Source organism: Apium graveolens, chromosome 8, assembly GCF_009905375.1.
Source record: "Apium graveolens cultivar Ventura chromosome 8, ASM990537v1, whole genome shotgun sequence".
Taxonomy (NCBI): domain Eukaryota; kingdom Viridiplantae; phylum Streptophyta; class Magnoliopsida; order Apiales; family Apiaceae; genus Apium; species Apium graveolens.
The window spans coordinates 130,925,423-130,947,672 of NC_133654.1; positions in this window are offsets into that span (position 1 = coordinate 130,925,423).

The following is a 22,250-nucleotide window of genomic DNA, read 5'->3' on the forward strand; positions in this document are numbered from 1 at the left end:
ACTTTAATCGGTTTATTATAACCTCTGGCCCCGTGTCTTTCTTGGCCTTTCACCAGCGGATGGCCTCTCTCTTAAGAGGATAAGTGACAAAAATAGTCTTTTGCGCTTCGTCAATCATTTAGAATCTCAAATGATTCCTATATTTCCTTTAGCCAGGCTCTTGCCTCGACGGGGTCAACCTATTCCTTGAAACTCTGAGAGCTTAGCGACTTAAAGGTCATGAAAGAATTTCATACCATATTGTTTCCTCAGGGTGGTGTTTAGGGGTAAAAGAATTAGTTTTGTTTAGGCAGGTCCATGAATTGCCTCATAGGAGTACCGTCTTAGTGCTCCCTTCCTTACTCGAGTTCTGTTTTCTCAGTCTAAATATTTCTTCCTACTCCCCATAATCGAGGTCATCTTATATTTTAAAATCCTTAATTTCAACTTCATTATGTTTTGGGTTCCTTGTATCTTGATTGCAACCTCCCTGATTCTCACATTCAGGGTTTGCCCCAAATCTTATTCCTCGTGGGGGCATAATGCTTGGAAAAATTTTGAGAATCTCTTGATATTTGTCTTACTTACTTTGCTTAAGTCTTTCCCTCGTTCAGTCCTTACATGATCGTAAATTATGAATTCTCAAGTTCTAGAAACCCCATGACACTCTTAAGTGTTAATAGTGCAATTAACAATATTAACTTATCACAACAACCTAATCTGAACTGAAAGGAACGCATATATACATAACCATTTATTCGAGGGTACAACAACTGAACACATGAAAGAGAATTACATCTTTTGATCTGATCACTTCTATCCTAAAAGTACTACCACAGATAATCATCTAGTCATTAAAACTACTCATTCATAACATAGGCTAATCCTCCAAATGCGGTGCTACATGAAATCCTTGTCTGATCGCTCTGACTATGTACACTATTGTGGATCAAGAAATATGGCCACACACAACATCCCTAACCTGCTCCATTAAAGCGGTGATGAGACCTAAGATAGTCGCATGTAGAGCTGGATCAATCTGGCCCTCAAGATGGCCTCTAGCTGTAATTCGGGTGGTAGCCTCAATCCTGTCCATGCTATAAACTAATCCTGCCGGAAGTACCCCGTCTTCAATCCTTGATGCAGTAAGTCGATCCAACAGATCACTTCTAACATTACGGGCCTCAGATAGGCCACCCAAAGTCATATAATAATCAGCGATAAGAGAAGCCTGAACGGTAGCATCTAGAATTCCATGGGGTGCAGGAGGTGCAGACCCAGGAGATCCAAATGGATAACTAAGCACGGTATCAGGTGACAATGGTGCACGAGATAAAGGTGGCATTTCCTCAGTAGGTGTTGGGCTCTGTATAGGGGAGGGAACAGGAATTGGTGGAACCTCATGGATGTCTACAGGAACCTCCTGGAGAAGTTCGGATACTGGTATAATTGGTGCCATAGAAGGCCCCGCTCAATCTTCCCTCACTATTCATTGTGCCCTTGGTAACTCTCGATCTTCTTGTGCCGCCCTTGCGACCATCTTAGCTCTGGTAGTTTCCGTGACTACGGTCCTCAATTCCTCAACGATCATCTCTTCAGTCTTATCAGGATCCTCCACAAGATCCTCCTCAACAACAATCCCTTCTGGGATAACATCCTCAATCGTAACATTATCAATATGAATCTCATCCGGTCCCTTGTTAGGGTATTTTATCGGATTCATAATCTGATCCCCAACATGTAGTAACACATCCTCATGCTGAAGCTCCTGAACCTCAGGGATCGGTGCCCCGCTGCCCTATACGATAACGAACTATGTTACTATCATGGTATTTATAAGGGTTCCCATAATGGTTTTAACTATCAATACTACGTTAGGTAGCCCGACTATGGACTTGGCAAGAGTTCTTATTATCTTAGTGAACTTATCATTTTAACGACGCATCATCTCTGAGGTTTATAACTCTTAGCTCTGATACCATTTCTGTAACACCCCCAAATCCGGGGTCGGGAATCCGGGTCGTCACGAGTTCCATTTCCCTTAATAACACTCAATCTAAATAAACAACCAACTACTGCATACTGTGACCGCACAATAAACACACACCACAAGTTATAGTCTCAGAGATGAATACCAAATAACATAAGTCATTTTATTCTACAATTATAAACCATTACACCTTAAAAAGGTTTTCTGAATAAATTTACATTTTCCTTGCCATTTTTACAGTTCATAAATATACATCAACAGTTGAAAACCTAGCCTACTAGTAGTTCCTACCTCAGCTACAACGTCATCCACACCTACAGTAAATTGTAGAACATTTCCTATCCGCTTGCGAACTGGGAGCTTAGTCCTGTTCATTTTGTTTATCTGTTGTTGTGTGATGAAAGAAGAAAGCAAGGGTGAGCAACAAGCCCACCAAAATAATATCTATAATGATTAACAATATATGAGCATTCCCATCATAATACTCATGAAAGTCTTCGTCAAGCAGATATGAACCAAGTTTGATATCTTAACGCGACCAAGTCGTAAAATATTCAGTATATATGTATATATACTTTTCAAAATTTTGGAAATCCTCTTTCATGCATAATATACACAGAGTTCTAGTCTATAACTGTATAAAGATATCGTTGCAAGGTGATCTCATATATCTAACCTTGTTTCAACATTTTTCTGAAAATCTTTGTCATACATAAGATAATCATTTACTAGATATAAGTTAAAAAGATGAAGTTACAAGATACTCCAATATACTTATATCTTTTCTGAATACTACTTGAACTACCACCGTTCAAGGTATATTCAATTTCAAAAGTTCATCACATAGATGAGACTACGAGATAAGACTTGAATAAATTCAATCTTTGAAATATCATTCAAAAGAAATGAAGTTACGAGATACTTCACTAAGTCCCGATATATATATACACCTATATATATATATCTCATACATTCCCCGAAAACCTCTGTCATGACAAGTATAAACAGAGTTGTCATATCCAATGAATTTGGAAAGAAGAGAATTTTGGCATAAACCTGATATCTTGCTGATGAGGCAAAGATATCAATAAGTAACCTTTTCTACTAGTAGATGGATGAATCCCCCACCGGTCATCACCCTGGCCGCATTAGGACCTTGTGCTGGACTGCCACCCGGTCTCTTACGCGTTGATGGACTGCCACCCAGCCACTTACACTTTGATAGACCGTAACCCGGCCTGTCGCTTATGCCGACTCAATTAGATGGACTTACTTCCCGAACGTTAGGCAAGTAATCAAATTCTTTTATCAAAACAGCAACCTCGTTGCGAACATAAAATACACCACAGAGCTGGATCCCTCAAATTTTTGAGCGAGTATTTAAATCCCCTTCGAAAGGAAGATCTTAAATTTGAAAATGAGTTTTGAGATCCGCTCTAACTTTTAATATCATTTTGAAGTCTCAAAAACATTTTAAAGAATGTTTAGAGAAATGATGATTTAATAAAATAAATCAATCCTGATATATTAGGAAATATCTGAATATTATTATTTAAATAATATTCCCATAAGGATAATCTTTATAAAAATATTTGAAGTAGAAGTTTTAAAACTCATACTTGAAATGAATAATAATATAACAAAATATATACTTATACGAAAGTGCGATCTTTATTTGGATAATCAAAAATAAGTTTGATTATTATTCAAAACTATCGAATATACCTTATCCGATTAGTAGTTATAGAAAACTATATTTATATATATATAAATATATATATATATAATACTCGGGAACATTGACTCCCGGTTTAGAAAAATGTTCACCTTTGGGTCCCCTATACTAAGGGTATACGCAACTACTGCTTATCTCTAGCATTGGTATTATGCAGTTTATAAGCATTTGAATTTAACAAGGAGATATCAAGATTAAGAAACAGGCATGCATATATCATATCAACATGCTCCAATATATCGCAAGATTTTCTAATAACAATCATGCACTTATCACAAGATAATGCATATACATATATACATCACAACAACAATATAACGGGTAGAAAACTTGCCTGAGAGTACGGGGGTAGTTGGGGGTCTAAAATCGCTCTGGTAACCAACAATGTCATCAATGTACAAGGTTAACCTTCAGTCACCATGCGACTACTCAATTCTTGACACTTAGGAGCGCTAACGCTCGATTACTAGGTTGTTTTACTAACAGTGTCGCTTACGCACCCTCGGCTCCACCATTTTTTATTAAATTGAGAAATAACATTTTTAAGGCGACTCCAACCCGAGACTCTTATTTACTGTCCCATACAGGTTATCAAAAAGTTTCGGGACCAACGACGCCTTTTACGATTTCTGAAAACATTTTACAAGTTCGGAGTTTAGTAAAAGTATCGACGTGAAACGCCGTTTACTAAAACGGTCGTTTCCCCTAAACCGTAAGTCCGTTTTAGGCGAACCACATATCAGAACGAAGTTTACAACATGATCTATTTAGTCATGGTATAGATCGGGTTTGTATAGTGAGGATTGCATACTTACTGTCTAGTGAAGTTCGGTTTAAAAGAAATCGGGCATTACGACGGCTACGTTTACATGCTTTTCCACTTCTAGACTATACCAAAACAACAACCAAGCATCAACCAATACAGACCTTGTACTATAATACTTAACCAAGTCAAAACTCTTTCATAACCAAACCATTTCAAACCACTCCTCCAATGTTTTCAACCAACAACAACAATAACCACTAAAAACCAACCATTAACTAACTATACATACATAATCAAACTACTCATCACTTTTAACCACAAATATTAAACAAAACTCAAAGTTAAGATCAAGATTCTAGAGTTTATACCTTCCTTGGAGAGTGGGTAATGCTTAACGAACCTTAGATGATCCTTAACTAGCTTTATAATGATCAAAACCTCAAAACAAAATCAAGAACAGAACATTAGTTCTTGAGTTAACTATTCATCTGAACTATAAAACATTAAAAACGGAATTGAGAATCAAGGAGGTGAGGAGAGTGGTTACCTTAAATGTGTAGAGCTTCTCGAGGGCTTCGATTTGATAGGTAGAACGCGAAAAACGGCCAAGGGAAACTCAAGATACCAGCATTTCATCTTCCTCCATTTTCATCTCTCTTTGTTTTTTGATAAAAATGGGGGAGAGAAAGTGTTTGACTTGGTTTGTGGTGATAAGGAAGTGATGAGAAGATATTTGTTTGGTTATTGGTTGATTAATGTGAGTGAAAGGTGACATAAGCTTGTTTGGTCACCAATGAGCTCATCATCCTTGCCACTTGTCAAGAGCTTATGGTGGAAGCATCTTTTAAGCTTAATCCTTGAATTAAGATGTCAATTAAGTGTCTTAATCTTGCACTAATTGACTCTTCTTCTTGCCACTTGCATTACTTAGTCGTTTAATTATTTTACGATTCGTTTATCGTTCATTCTCGTTAATTGTTCGAAGAAACGTATTTGTGGTTTCATTGTTAGGGGCTCTATAAATCCTTCTTAATATCCTTTATTCCTTCTTTAATCACCTTTTATAATCCTTGGGTTTATATCCTTAATTCTTATTCCTTCCACATAATTCCTTCAGTGTCTGGTGGTTTCTCGAGAAAAATGAAAGTGTCCAGTTTCGAATTTTGACAACTTTTACATACACTCATTCTCATTATAGAATACTAATACGAAGTCAGAATTTCGATAAAAGGACTCCTATATAGCATGGTCTGATAATTTTCCTTAATCAGCATCATCAGCAAAAGTTACTATTCATCAGGGTTTCAAAAATTCCAAAAATTAGGGTTATTACAGTCTCCCCTCCTTAAAAGGATTCCGTCCCGGAATCAGATAGAAAATGAATAGGGATACTTTTCTACCATCGCACTTTCTAACTCAAGTCAATTTTTCCCACATGGTGGTTCTACCACCAAACTCTGACTAGTTTGATAACCATCTTCCTAACCACTTGCTCCTTTTTGATTCATAACCCTCACCGGTTGCTCCACATAGGTTAAGTCTGGTCGGAGGTTTAAGTGTTAATATTCCCCTATGTGTCTCGCCTATGGATCATACTTCCTTAACATTGATATTTGGAACTCACTGCGAACTTGTTGCAAGTTCGGGCCTAGGGCTAGTTCATTTGATAACTCCCCAATACGTCTTAATATATCCGAGGGTCCAACAAATTGTGGACTTAGCTTTTCTTTCTTTCCGAACCTCGTCAATCTTTTCCAAGGCTTTCCAAGGGGATACCTTTAACAACACTAGGTCCCGTATTTCATACTCTTTGTCATTTCGTTGTCAAATCAGCATACTTCTTATGTCCATCTTGGGCTACTACCAGCCATCCTCTGATTAGATCTATTATATCCTTGGTCCTTTGGACCACGACTGGTCTGAGCATCTTGCACTCTACAACTTCATCCTAACATAAGGGAGATCAACATTGTGTTCCCTCAAGGATCTCATAAGGCGACATCTCGATACTGACATATGATCTATTATCGTAAGAAAACTCAATCCGCGGTAAGTGATCATTCCAAAATTCTTTCAAGTCTATTGCACAGACTCTCATTATAGTTTCTAGCGTTATAGCTTTTGCTTCTCGATACCTACTATTTTCTAGTTCGTAATCGATAGTACCTTCCATACCTAATATTATATTGATTACACTTTTGTTCGTTAGCATTCTATGACCTTTTAATAACCGCGTCAACCTTAGTATCACGAACGCGTTAGATTCAGAATACCACCGTACTAATACCACTTTATCTCTAGCTGCTTCCATTTCCAAAGTTTGATCAATCATATAGAAGTAAAGAATTTATTGAGAGATCAGTATAATCATGAACACTTGTTCTATTGCATAGTTAGTATACAAGATGGCCAGCCTTTAGTACTTGACAAGCAATTAAATAACATATGGTATCCTACTAGGCTTCTATCACATAGATAGATAGTCATTCGGCAATACCTCCCCTTCTAGAAGGGTTGTTCTTCTCAGTTTACACGAAAATGAAAAAAAAAAAAAAGAAAAGAAAGAATTCAAGAGAATTATATAAAAATATTGCCACAAAACATCTGGCTTGGAGTCTACCCCTGAACTATAGAGGTTTATCACAGGAGAACAAAACATATATATGTATATATCTCAACATCAAGTATTATAGCATCGCAATTCATGTTCCTGAATCTTTCCCTATTCCGTCCATCATTCTATGGACCCATGCTCTTGCTCGAGCTTATACACAATCACCTTTGAACTCCCTCGACATCGAAAATCGAATCTGGGATTTCATTCTAGACATCATCGTTACTAGAATTCTATGCTTGCACCACAACCTTCCTCGTATAGTAATACGACTCTCTATCGATAAGGAATAAATATTCAATAGGTAGATAATCGACTTAATTAGTCTATCAATGATAACTTATACATAACCACAACCCAATTAGTGGTACCTAATCTCAACATCCATTATAATACAACTCTCACGGTTGTAATCGGCTCATTATTCAAAGAATCGTTGATTCATTACTATAGTCCACCACAGACCTACTATAATCATTCGTTTTCCATGAAATCTTAATATCTAACCATACAAAGTTTATAGCTATCGTATCGAATTCTTCTAAGGAGGCAGCATGATCACCGTTCATGATTCATGAAGAACACTCTTGAACTTGACGTACATATGTCATGAAGCAGATAAAATTGCAGAAGAGTTTCAATGAAAGAAATGTTAGCAGGTTAATACCATTATTAACCATATGTCTTTATTAGGAGACATGAAGCTCAAAGGTTCATTTAGTCCTTTCGTAACATGGTCCTGGCTTATTCTCTAGATAGGACCTTCTAAGATAGATACCCCGCTCATGGCAATTATATGAATTTTATCTTTACCAAACTACTATTACGGTAGTGTATCGTACAATCATCAGAAGGAATGTCAATCTTTCACACCATAATACAACCTTCACGGCTTTAACCATCATCACTGTATTCCTCTGGCACGAGCGCCTGTAATTTCACTCTTACACTTCGAGTGTCGGCCACCTCATTGGCCTTTCCTGATAGTAATAGTTCCTTATAATCAATGTCCTTTGAACGATCTCCAACTAAATTTTCTACCTCATTTCCAATCACTGCTTGTGCGAAAATGCTCTTCCTTACGATTTGGTGAGAAAAAAATATCACCATTTTTCCATAAGTTATTGCCTTGGTCTTTAGAGGTTAACATTGTCATGACTGGCTCTCGATCATACTTAGGATGACCCTTATCTTGGGTCCTTCTTGTTTTCACCAATCTCGACCTTCATTGGGTCGATCTATACTTTCTTATGGTTCAACACGTGCCTAACTGGCATTATCATAATTACGTCATATTTCCTTTATCAAAATTTCTATTCTTCAGAACTTTGAATATTACATTTCTCCTTGTAAGACCTCTAAGATTATCCTTGAAACGCTCCTCCTATATTCCCTTGGTACAGGGCATATCAAAATACCACTTACTAATACTAGGACCATTGTTTATATACTTCTAAAAATTTCTCCACTAATCCTTAAAGGTTGTTGTTACCTTAATCCTTTCTAATACATACTGTCAAAACTCATATTGTCCCTATTAAGGGTGAAATACCAACCTTTATGCATTCCCCTAGGATTCATCTCAAGTTATCGAGGTTCTATCCATAATTCCTCCTTTAAAAAGGTACATGCATCCTTCCATGGATAAATCAAGTCACATATCCTTGATATATTATCTTATTGAATCATTCCCACCTCGATAGTCTATACCATATTTCACAATAACATCCTTATTCAAGCTGAGGTCAATCCATATGGCCTCCAAAAGATAACAATGGTTATCCGCTTTTCGTTCCTAATTTGGTAATGATAACAGGGATGTTCTGGAAGATATTGGTCATGTTCAATGTGAACTTCTTTTTACTAAAACATTCCTGAAGGTCACTTCCCTCTTCCCATTTCTTAATTTCTTGCTTTCATATCTCCTCAGTACATCCGTGTTCCCTTATTAATCCATCGATCTATCTCGGAGTTTCATCGAATACTCCCAACTTAAAGGGGATAAAATATATATATATTATTTATGCCTTCAACCATCAACTTTAACTCATGGTGAATCACCCTCATCCTGATGATCACATAATTTTCTATTTCTATTACTACGAGTCTTTAGGGTTTCCTCATACCCAACTCCCTTATCATTCCTCAAACTCTATTGCCTTTATATTCCTTTCCACTTCAGTTTCTTTTTATTTTCCTTTCTATTACAATCATTTCATGAATCCACTAATCATTGACTTCAAACATCACGACGTTCTGGGATTCATGTCCTCACGATGAATCTTGCCAACTTTTACAACTTAGATTCATAATTTATCATACTCGTCTGCCTTTGTTTTGGCTCTAAAGCTTTTACCCTATCTCTATAACCTTGGGAAGTACTTTCCCGAAAATAATTGACTGAACTTTAATCGATTTATTATAACCTCTGGCCCCGTGTCTTTTTGGCCTTTCACCAGCGGGTGGCCTCTCTCTTAGGGGGTAAGTGATAAAAATAGTCTTTTGCCCTTCGTCAATCATTTAGAATCTCAAATAATTCCTATATTTCCTTTAGCCAGGCTCTTGCCTCGACGGGTTCACCCATTCCTTGGAACTCTGAGAGCTTAGCGACTTAAAGGTCATGAAAGAATTTCATACCATATTGTTTCCTCAGGGTGGTGTTTGGGGGTAAAAGTATTAGTTTTGTTTAGGCAGGTCCATGAATTGCCTTATAGGAGTACCGTCTTGGTGCTCCCTTCCTTGCTCGAGTTCTATTTTCTCAGTCTAAATATTTCTTCCTAATTCCCATAATCGGGGTTATCTTATATTTTAAAATCCTCAATTTAAACTTCATTATGTTTTGGGTTCCTTGTATCTTGATTGCAACCTCCTTGATTATCACATTCAGGTTTTGCCCCAAATCTTATTCCTCGTGGGGGCATAATGCTTGGAAAATTTTTGAAAATCTCTTGATATTTGTCTTACTTACTTTGCTTAAATCTTTCACTCGTTCAGTCCTTACATGATCGTAAATTATGAATTCTCAAGTTCTATAAACTTCATGACACTCTTAAGTGTTAATAATGCAATTAACAATATGAACTTATCATAACAACCTGATCTGAACTGAAAGGAACGAATATATACATAACCATTTATTCGAGGGTACAACAACTGAACACATGAAAGAGAATTACATATTTTGGTCTGATCGCTTCTATCCCAAAAGTACTACCACAGATAATCATCTAGTCATTAAAACTACTCATTCATAACTTAGGCTAATCCTCCAAAAGCGGTGCTACATGAAATCTTTGTCTGATCGCTCTGACTCTGCACACTATTGTGGATCAAGAAATGCGGGCACGCACAACATCCCTAACCTGCTCCATTAAAGCAGTGATGAGGCCTAAGATAGTCGCAAGTAGAGCTGGATCAATCTGGCCCTCAAGATGGCCTCTAGCTGTAATTCTAGTGGTAGCCTCAATCATGTCCATACTATAATATAATCCTGCCATATGAGAAGCCTGAACGGTAGCATCTAGAATTTCATGGGGTGCAGGAGGTGCAGACCCAGGAGATCCAAATGGATAACCAAGCAGGTATCAGGTGACAATGGTACAGGAGATAAAGGTGGCATTTCCTCAATAGGTGTTGGGCTCTGTATAGGGGAGGGAACAGGAATTGGTGGAACCTCATGGATGTCTACAGGAACCTCCTGGAGAGGTTCAGATACTGGTATAACTGGAGTCATGGAAGGCCCCGACCCTCACTATTCGTTGTGCCCTTGGTAACTCTCGATCATCTTGTGCCGCCCTTGCGACCATCCTAGCTCTGGTAGTTGCCCTGACTACGGTCCTCAATTCCTCAACAATCATCTCTTCAGTCATATCAGGATCCTCCACGAGATCCTCCTCAGCAACAATCCCTTCTGAGATAACATCCTTAACCGCAACATTCTCAACATGTAGTAACACATGTAGTAACACATCCGGTCCCTCGTTAGGGTATTCTATCGGATTCACAATCTGATCCCCAACATGTAGTAACACATCCTCATGATGATGCTCCTGAACCTCAGGGTTCGGTGCCCCGCTGCCCTATACGATAACCAACTATGTTACTATCATGGTATTTATAAGGGTTCCCATAAGGGTTTTAACTGTCAGTACTACGTTAGGTAGCCCGACTATGGACTTGGCAAGAGTTCTTATTATCTTAGTGAACTTATCATTTTAACGACGCATCATCTCTGAGGTTTATAACTCTTAGCTCTGATACCATTTCTGTAACACCCCCAAATCCGGGGTCGGGAATTCGGGTCGTCACGAGTTCAATTTCCCTTAATAACACTCAATCTAAATAAACAACCAACTACTGCGTACTGTGACCCCACAATAAACACACACCACAAGTTATAGTCTCAGAGATGAATACCACATAACACAAGTCATTTTATTCCACAATTATAAACCATTACACCTTAAAAAGGGTTTCTGAATAAATTTACATTTTTCTTGCCATTTTTACAGTTCATAAATATACATCAACAGCTGAAAACCTAGCCTACTGGTACTTCCTACCTCAGCTACAGCATCATCCACGCCTACAGGAAACTGCGGAACGTTTCCTATCTGCTTGCGAATTGGGAGTTTAGTCCTGTTCATTTTGTCTATCTATTGTTGTGTGATGAAGGAACAAAGCAAGGGTGAGCAACAAGCCCACCAAAATAATATGTATAATGATTAACAATATATGAGCATTCATATCATAATACTCATGAAAGTCTTGGTCAAGAAGATATGAACCAAGTTTGATATCTTAACGCGACCAAGTCACAAAATTTTCAGTATATATGAATATATACTTTTCAAAATTTTGGAAATCCTCTTCCATGCATATACACAGAGTTCCAGTCTATAACTGTATAAAGATATCATTGCAAGGTGATCTCATATATATAACCTTGTCTCAACGTTTTTCTGAAAATCTTTGTCATACATAAGATAATTATTTACTAGATATAAGTTAAAAAGATGAAGTTACAAGATACTCTAATATACTTATATCTTTTCTGACTACTACTTGAACTACCACCGTTCAAGGTATAATCAGTTTCAAAAGTTCATCACATAGATGAGACTACGAGATAAGACTTGAATAAATTCAATCTTTGAAATATCATTCAAATGAAATGAAGTTACGAGATACTTCACTAAGTCCCGATATATATATACACCTATATATATATATCTCATACATTCCCCGAAAACCTCTGTCATGACAAGTATAAACAGAGTTGTCATATCCAATGAATTTGGAAAGAAGAGAATTTTGGCATAAACCTGATATCTTGCTGATGAGGCAAAGATATCAATAAGTAACCTTTTCTACTAGTAGATGGATGAATCCCCCACCGGTCATCACCCTGGCCGCATTAGGACCTTGTCCTGGACCGCCACCCGGCCTCTTACGTATTGATGGACTGCCACCCAGCCACTTACACTTTGATAGACCGTACCTCGGCATGTCGCTTATGCCGACTCAATTAGATGTACTTACTTCCCGAACATTGGGCAAGTAATCAAATTCTTTTATTAAAACAGCAACCTCGTTGTGAACATAAAATACACCACAGAGCCGGGTCCCTCGGATTTTTAAGCGAGTATTTAAATCCCCTTCGAAAGGAAGATCTTAAATTTGAAAACGAGTTTTGAGATCCGCTCTAACTTTTAATATCATTTTGAAGACTCAAAAACATTTTAAAGAATGTTTAGAGTAATGATGATTTAATAAAATAAATCAATCCCGATATATTAGGAAATATCTGAATATTATTATTTAAATAATATTCCCATAAGGATAATCTTTATAAAAATATTTGAAGTAGAAGTTTTAAAACTCATACTTGAAATGAATAATAATATAACAAAAGATATACTTATACGAAAGTACGATCTTTATTTGAATAATCGAAAATAAGTTTGATTATTATTCAAAACTAGCGAATATACCTTATCCGATTAGTAGTTATAGAAAACTATATATATATAAATATATATATATTATACTCGGGAATATCGACTCCCGGTTTAGAAAAATGTTCATATTTGAGTCCCCTATACTAAGGGTATACGCAACTACTACTTATCTCTAGCATAGGTATTATGCAGTTTATAAGCATTTGAATTTAACAAGGAGATGTCAAGATTACGAAAAAGGAATGCATATATATCATATCAACATGCTCCAATATATCGCAAGATTTGCTAATAACAATCATGCACTTATCACAAGATAACGCATATACACATATACATCACAACAACAGTATAATAGGTAGAAAACTTAGGAGCGCTAACGCTCGACTACTAGGTTGTTTACTAACGGCATTGCTTACGCACCCTCGGCTCCACTATTTATTATTAAATTGAGAAATAACATTTTTAAGGAGACTCAAACTCGAGACTCTTATTTACTGTCCCGTACAGGTTATCAAAACGTTTCGGGACCAACGAAGCCTTTTACGATTTCCGAAACCATTTTACAAGTTCGGCGTTTAGTAAAAGTATCGCCGCAAAACGCCGTTTACTAAAACGGTCGTTTCTCCTAAAATGTAAGTCTGTTTTAGGCGAACTACATATCAAAACGAACTTTACAACATGCCCTATCTAGTGATGGTGTGGGTCGGGTCTAGAAAGTGAGGCCTGCATGCCTACTGTCTAGTGCAAATTTGGTTTAAAAGAAATCGGGCATTACGACGGCTACGTTTACATGCTTTTCCACTTCTACACTATACCAAAACAACAACCAAGCATCAACCAATCAAGACCTTGTACTATAATACTTAACCAAGTCAAAACTCTTTCATAACCAAACCATTTCAAACCACTCCTCCAATGTTTTCAACCAACAACAACAATAACCACTAAAAACCAACCATTAACTAACTATACATACATAATAAAACTACTCATCACTTTTAACCACAAATCTTAAACAAAACTAAAAGTTAAGATCAAGATTCTAGAGTTTATACCTTCCTTGGAGAGTGGGTAATGTTTAACAAACCTTAGATGATCCTTAACTAGCCTTATAATGATCAAAACATCAAAACAAAATCAAGAACACAACATTAGTTCTTGAGTTAACTATTAATCTGAACATAAAACATTAAAAACGGAATTGAGAATCAAGGAGGTGAGGAGAGTGGTTACCTTAAATGTGTATAGCTTCTCGAGCACTTCGATTTGATAGGTAGAACGCGAAAAATGGCCAAGGGAAACTCAATATACAAGTATTTCATCTTCCTCCATTTTCATCTCTCTTTCCTCTCGGGTTTTTTGATAAAAATGAGGGAGAGAAAGTGTTTGACTTGGTTTGTGGTGATAAGGAAGTAATAAGAAGATATTTGTTTGGTTATTGGTTGATTAATGTGAGTGGAAGGTGACATAAGCTTGTTTGGTCACCAATGAGCTCATCCTCCTTGCCACTTATCAAGAGCTTATGGTGGAAGCATCTGTATAGCTTAATCCTTGAATTAAGATGTTAATTAAGTGTCTTAATCTTATACTAATTGACTCTTCTTCTTGCCACTTGCATTACTTAGTCGTTTAATTATTTTATGATTCGTTTATCGTTCGTTCTCGTTAAACGTTCGAGGAAACGTATCTGTGGTTTCATTGTCAGGGGCTCTATAAATTCTTCTTAATATCCTTTATTCCTTCTTTAATCACCTTTTATAATCCTTGGGTTTAAATCCTTAATTCTTATTCCTTCCACATAATTCCTTCAGTGTCTAGTGGTTTCTCGAGAAAAATGAAAGTGTCCGGTTTCGAATTCTGACGACTTTTATATACACTCATTCTCATTATAGAATACTAATACGAACTCAGAATTTCGGTAAAAGGACTCCTATATAGCGTGGTCTGATAATTTTCCTTAATCAGCATTATAAGGAAAAGTTACTATTCATCAGGGTTTCAAAAATTCCAAAAATTGGGGTTATTACAATTCAACTGCCCACGCGAAGCTAACGAGATTCTCTACAACTTGATAATGGCCTAGGCTTCCAATTCTGATCTTTTCCAGCATAATTCTTTGAAAAGCTTCTTTCTTCATTTAACTGATGTCTGAAATGCAATAACACAAAAATACATCAAAAATACCAACAACTTGAGTCCAAAACACCAACTTAAGCTTGTAATAAAGCGTTCCAAGTAGATATAAAATCCACTAATCAATATCGACAAGTCAAATTATCACTAGAGATCTCAGAGATATCGATTAGTCAAAATATCACTAGAGATCTCTGAGATATCGACAAGTCATTTTATGCACTAGAGAACTCAGAGATATCGACAAGCCAAATTGAAGACATGGAGATTGGAGATATCGATAAGTCAATTTTACATGCAGAAATCTAGAGATCTCGACAAGCTAAATTCTATTATAGAGAACTCAGAGACTTCGATAAGTAAAAACAGCTATAGAGTAATAAGAAATATTGATAAGTCATTATACTTATCGAGATGTCGAGTTCTCTATATGAAAAACTGAAGATCTCGATATAAAACTCTAAGTACAAAATGCAGATCAGTTAAATATCCAGGACTATCAATCAATAAAAAAATCAATCACTGATTTGAAAAGTCTTCAAAAGCAGCTTGAAGAGTACAAGATCAAGGGCCAAGATTAACTGACAAATTAAAGTCACAGACATGCACGATTTGCAAAGATACACCAAGCCAGAAATAGAAAGATTTAGTTGTCTAAAAGTAGGGTTTAATACATGCTATTACATGGTGTATAAAACCTGTGTTTACTATTCTATAAAGTAAACACTGGATGCTTTATTTAAGTTGTAACAAATAGATCTAAAATTTTGTAACTCAAGGGAGAATATGAGTTCTTTATCAACAAAGAACCCAGAAATTTGTAGCAAAACATACTTGATTTTAATATAAAATTAAGTGAGTTTTGAAAGATAGTGTGTTCATGTGCATGTTTTATTATTCCTCTTGAAGCATATTATTTCTACAAGACAGATTACTTTGTCCACCATTCATAACAGTTCAAAAAGATGAAAAATAACCTAAAACACATTCACCCCCCTTTGTTGTATTCATTACCTAACAAGTGGTAACAAAGCAAAATCTGAAAGCAAACAGATTAAAGATCTTGGAAGAATGAATACACAGAAACTCAGCAGTATCAAAATCCCTACCTTTGACAGATCTAACTATACACTATGGAATAAGAAAATGATGTTGTTCATCAGGATGGCCAATCTATTATACATTCAGATCCTCAAGAATAGGTCTTTCACCCATATGGTAAGAGTTGAGGAATCTACAGATGGAGACATGGTCATTCCAGTACGTTATGCTCCTAAAGATCCTTCAGAATATGCTGATCCTGAAAAGGAAAAAGTCTCTCTAGATTATGGCTTGCAGCTGATCTTGAAAGAGTCACTTGACAATGTAATGTACCATAACATTGTCGACTGTGACATAGAAAAACAGATCTGGGAGAAAATAGAGAGCTTATGTGAAGGAACAGAGAAAGTTAGGTCAAACCAAAGGAGGATTCTGGTTTCTCAGTATGAAGGGTTTATGGCTAAACCAAAAGAAGGAATTACTAAAGTTTTTGAAAGGTTCAACAAACTGATAAATGACTTGAAGCTACATGATAAAAATTATGAAGCTGAGGAGGTTAACCTAAAGTTTTTGCTAGCGCTTCATGACCATCTTGAAAAAAAGATATCAGCCATAAGAGAAGGAAGAGATCTAAGCAGAATGACTTTGGAAGTTCTATATGGAATCTTGAAAACTTATGAACTTGAGATGCTGCAAAGAAAGTCATTGAAAGCACATTATGGACATGTTATTCATGGTTCAAGTGCTTTGATTGTGACTGGCAGAGAAGAAAGTGAAGATGAGCAAGATGATCAAGTCCCGGTTGTTCAAGCTATAGAACAAAAGAACAAAGGACCTCAAAAGCAAGTTATATTGAAGCTGGAGGAAGATGAATATTATACCTTGGATGAACTAGACGAAATGGACCAATCCATCGCTTACTTGGCGAGGAAGTTCTCAACATAAGATTCAAGAAGCCAAGGTTCTTCAAGAGCAAGGAACAATCTTCCAACAGCCACAATTGGAAACCAAAAGCTCGGTACAATTCAGCTAGCAAAGGTGGCTACAAAACAGGATATGGGGACACATCAAAGATAAGGTGCTTCAATTGTGATGAGTTAGGTCACTTTGCTACTGAATGCAGAAAGCCTAAAAAGGTGAAGAAGGATAAAGCTTAATTGGAACTGAAAGCAAAGTATGAAGCTCTCTTAAAGAAGCAGTCTGGAAAAGCTTATATTGTAGAAGGAAAGAGTTGGGATGATACTAATGTTGATGATGAAGATGAAGAAGTTGGAAACTATGCATTTATGGCTTTTGAGCATGGAGACGCATCCATTTCAAAATCAAAGGTACCAACTCTAACTACTATTGATTTAAATGCTAGTCAATATAAGGAGACTGTGGAAAAGATGAGTGTGGAGATGTTCCATATACACACTAGCTTAGTAGCATCTACTGTAGAAGTAAGTAGGCTAACAAAAGCTAATAAGAAGCTTGAGAGTCAGAAGCAAAAGATGGATCTACTGCTTGTGGAGCTTGAGTCAGTCAAGCAAGAAAATGAATAATTGAAAAACAAGTTGAAGTGTGCCAATGAGATTGAAGCTATGTTAAGAGAAAAGATTGAAAATAATGAGGTGAAACTGAAACCATTCAGGAATGCATCTGAGTTGGTTGGTCAGTACCATGAGAAGAATAAACCATGTGCTAACATAGCTATTGGTCTTGATTATGATGCTTTGAACAGCAAAAAGATAGATGTTAGTGGTAAACGAAAAGCAACAGAAATTGAAGATGTCCCAACTATGCTGGGAAAGGTTGGTACACCTATGTTCAAAGCATGTGAAATAGATTTCAGTAAAGAAGAGTTGATCATAAAGCAAGAAATTGCTGATGAAGATAATAAGAAGCAAAATATAAAAACAACTCTAACTTCCAAAACTGAAAAGAAGCTCATGGTCAACCAAGATTCCAAGACACTTGTCAAGGAAATAAAAACTGAAGATGCAAGAAAGAAAAAGAAGAATAGAAATGGGAAGATTGGGGTAAACAAAAGCAACAATTTTTACTATATTGTAGATGCTCCAAGAAAACAATGTCAAAAATGTGGCTCTGTGAATCATCTAACTCACCTTTGCAAAAAGGTTGTTAGTAAGCCAGAAGTGGGAGCATGCAAGTACAATGAAGCAAAAACTGAAGATCCCTACTCATTTTGTGACAAGTTTGATTGAATACCTTGCAACATGAAAGTAATGACAAGTTGCCACAAGCTGAGAGTTGATTTTGAGGAAATCAATATTGAGTCCTTAGCTAAAAAGGACAATGCACATCACTCAAAGAATTCTATTCTTTCTAAATCATCAAACTCTACCTCTATTAAATCTATTAACAATAGAATAGTACCCTACACTGCTTCGGTTGATAAACATACCTAAAACTCATTGTGTGCAGGGCAAAGGAAAGAAAGTCATATGGATCATATACAGTGGATGCTCAAGATATATGACAGGTGATATGGCCCTGATATCACAGTTTAAGGAGAAGGTTGGCCCATTAGTGACTTTTAGAGACAACAACAAAGGTTTTATAATGGGATATGGCAAATTGATTTATGGACATGTTGTCATTGAAGATGTAGCACAGGGGGTTGGTCTTGAAGTAAATCTCCTTAGTGTTAGTCAATTTGCAGCTTAAGGATTCAAGGTCTCATTTGACAAAGGGGAATGCATTTTTATCAGCAAAAATACTGGTGAAGTTGCTCTAAAAGGAGCAAGGAAAGGAAGCTTATTTGTTGCATACTTGGACTCAGCAAATGAGGATGGAATTTATTGCTTCTACAACAAGGCATCTGTAGAGCAAAGCAAGCTATGGCATAAGAAACTGTCTCACTTGAATTTCAAGGCAATCAATATTATAATCAAACAGGAGTTGGTGAGAGACATGCCTAATCTAGAATTTGCTCAAGATGAAGTCTGTGATGCTTGTCAAAAAGGAAAAATGAAGAGATCAAGTCACAAGAGTAAAACTGTGAATTCTATAAGTGCAACTTTGCAACTAATTCACATGGATTTATTTGGACCAATCAATGTCCAGTCAATTTCAAAAAAAAGATATGCACTTGTGATGGTGGATTACTACTCAAGACATACATGGGTAGAATTTATACACTCTAAATATAAAACTCCATACATCATAATTGAACACATCAAGAAGATTGAGAAGAGGCTGAAGATCAAAATTGTGTGAAAAGATTGAGGAGTGACAATAGAACAGAATTTAGGAATGCAACCTTAACTGAATTCTGCAAAGACAAAGGCATTGTTCAAGAATTCTCAGCAGCTAGGACACCTCACCAAAATGGTGTAGTTGAGAGAAAGAACAGAACACTGGTGGAAGCTGCTAGAACAATGCTACAAGATGCAAAATTACCAACTAGTTTTTGGGAAGAAGTTGTGAATACTGTATGCTATACTCAAAATAGATATCTCATCAACAAAAATCATAGAAAGTCACTCTACTCAATCTTGTCTAAGAGAAAGCCTACTGTGAAGCATCTGCATGTGTTTGGAAGCAAGTGATATGTGTTGAAGGACAACTCTGAATATGTGGGAAAATTTGACTCTAAAGTTTTTGAGGCAATTTTTTTGGGATATTCATTGGAAAGAACTGTCTACAAGGTCTATGTGCTTGATCAAAAGAAAATTATGGAAAGCACAGATGTTACTTTTGATGATGACAAGTGCCCAGACTTGGAATGCTTTGATCTAAATAAAGCTGAAACCCTAAAGTTTGAAAATATCAATTTGATAGTGATTCTGATAATGAAGCTAAAGTCATTACAAATCACAGAATAGATGAAGGGTCAACTGAACAAGTGAATCATGAGAATGGAAGCTCATCTTATGAACCTGAATTTAATAGCACAAACTCAAGGGGAGAAAGAGAGGAAGGTTCTGCAAGTCATGCCAATGGTGAAGAAAATGCAGAAAACTCAAGTCAACAAACTCACACCAGAAAGTGGGATAGAGGTCACACTAGAGAAGCAATTATTGGAGATCCAACTGCTGGAGTGAGGACAAGAAATGCACCTGCAAATAAATGTCTACATGCATGTTTTCTTTCACAAATTAAGCAAAAGAAAACTGAAGAAGCTCTACTTGATCTTGATTGAATATCTGTTATGCAAGAGGAGCTAAATTAGTTTGAAAGAAACAAAGTTTGGGAGTTGGTTCCTGCATCAAAGAACAGAAGTATAATTAGAAACAAGTGGGTGTACAGGAACAAGATGGATGAAAATGGAATTGTCACCAAGAACATGGCAAGGTTAGTTGCAAAAGGCTACTCACATGAGGAAGGAATTGACTTTGATAAACTTTAACTCCAATTGCAAGACTTGAAGCAACAAGGATTTTTCTTGCATTTGCTACATATTTAAATTTCAAAGTATATCAAATGGATGTCAAAAGTGCCTTCTTTAATGGTGAGTTAAAAGAAGAAGTTTATGTGCAATAACCACCTGGATTTGAAGATCCATAATTTCCAAACTTTGTATAGAAATTGCTCAAGGCTCTCTATGGACTAAAACAAGCACGTAGAGCCTCGTATGACACATTGTCAGACTTTATACTTAAATATGGATTCACTAGAAGAACAAAAGACAAGACACTCTTCTACAAGCTGCATGGTGGTGATATGATCCTAGTTCAGATTTATATGAATGATATCATTTTTGGTTCTACAAATAAAAAACTGTGTCAAAGATTCTCTAAGCTTATGCAGAGTGAATATGAAATAAGCATGATGGGGGGATTAAGTTACTTTCTTGGACTTCAAGTCAGTTAAAGAAGTGATGGAATTTTCATCATCCAAATTAAGTATGTCAAGGATTTATTGAAAAAGTTTGGTATGGTTGACTGTTCACCTGCATCTACACCTATGTCTACTGCTACAAAGTTGTATGAAGATAAAAAGGGAAAAAGTATAGATATTTATAGCTCAAGAGGAATGATTGGATCTTTGCTATACCTAACTGCAAGTAGACCAGGAATCATGTTTGCAACATGTCTGTGTGCAATATTTTAATCCAATCCAAAAGAATCACATTTGATGGCTGTGAAGAGGATTTTCAGATACTTGAAGGGGACTCCAAACTTAGGATTATGGTATCCTAAGGGAACTGGTTTTGAAGTTGTTGGATACATAGATGCAGATTTTGCTAGATGTAGGTTTGACAGAAAGAGCACTAGTGGAAGTTGTCAGTTTCTTGGACAAAGACTTGTATCTTGGTATAGAAAGAAACAACAATCTGTGTCAACTTCCACAGCTGAAGCAGAATACATAGCTGCTGGAAGTTGTTGTGCTCAAGTGCTTTGGATTAGAAATCAGCTAATGGACTGTGGCCTAGTTTTACACAAAATTCTAATTATGTGTGACAATACTAGTGTCATATCTATTGTGTCTAATCCAGTTAATCATTCTAGAATAAAGCACATTGATGTAAGGTACCATTTTATTAGAGAACATGCTGCAAATGGTACCATTGAGCTCATTTTTGTTCCAACAGAAAAACAATTAGCTGACATTTTTACTAAACCTTTGGATGAAGCAACTTTCACTAGACTTGTAGGTGAAATTGGAATGTTAAATTCTTCATCCTAAGGCAAGAACTCAGCTAAGGTTTTGCAGCAGATTGATTTCTAGTAAATCAAAATTAATTTGATTTAATTGAAAATTAACTTGAATATGAATTATAAATATTTCAGAAATCTCTGCATATTTTTCAAATTTTAAAATTTTAACTTGTTTTTCAGATTCTAAGTAAACTGTCTAAATGTTGATTTGTATTTACAATATGTAGAATTAACATAAGGCAGAATCAAAGTAATCAAAAGCATAGAGAACTGAGTTCTCGATAAGTCTAATTGAATTATCGACAAGTCATTTTAAGACTTCACGAGTGAGTTCTCGACAAGTCAATTTTCTGACTTCTCGAAGGACTTCTCGATAAACTTCATTATGACTTTTCGATATGTCATTGTAGAACTCTCTATAAG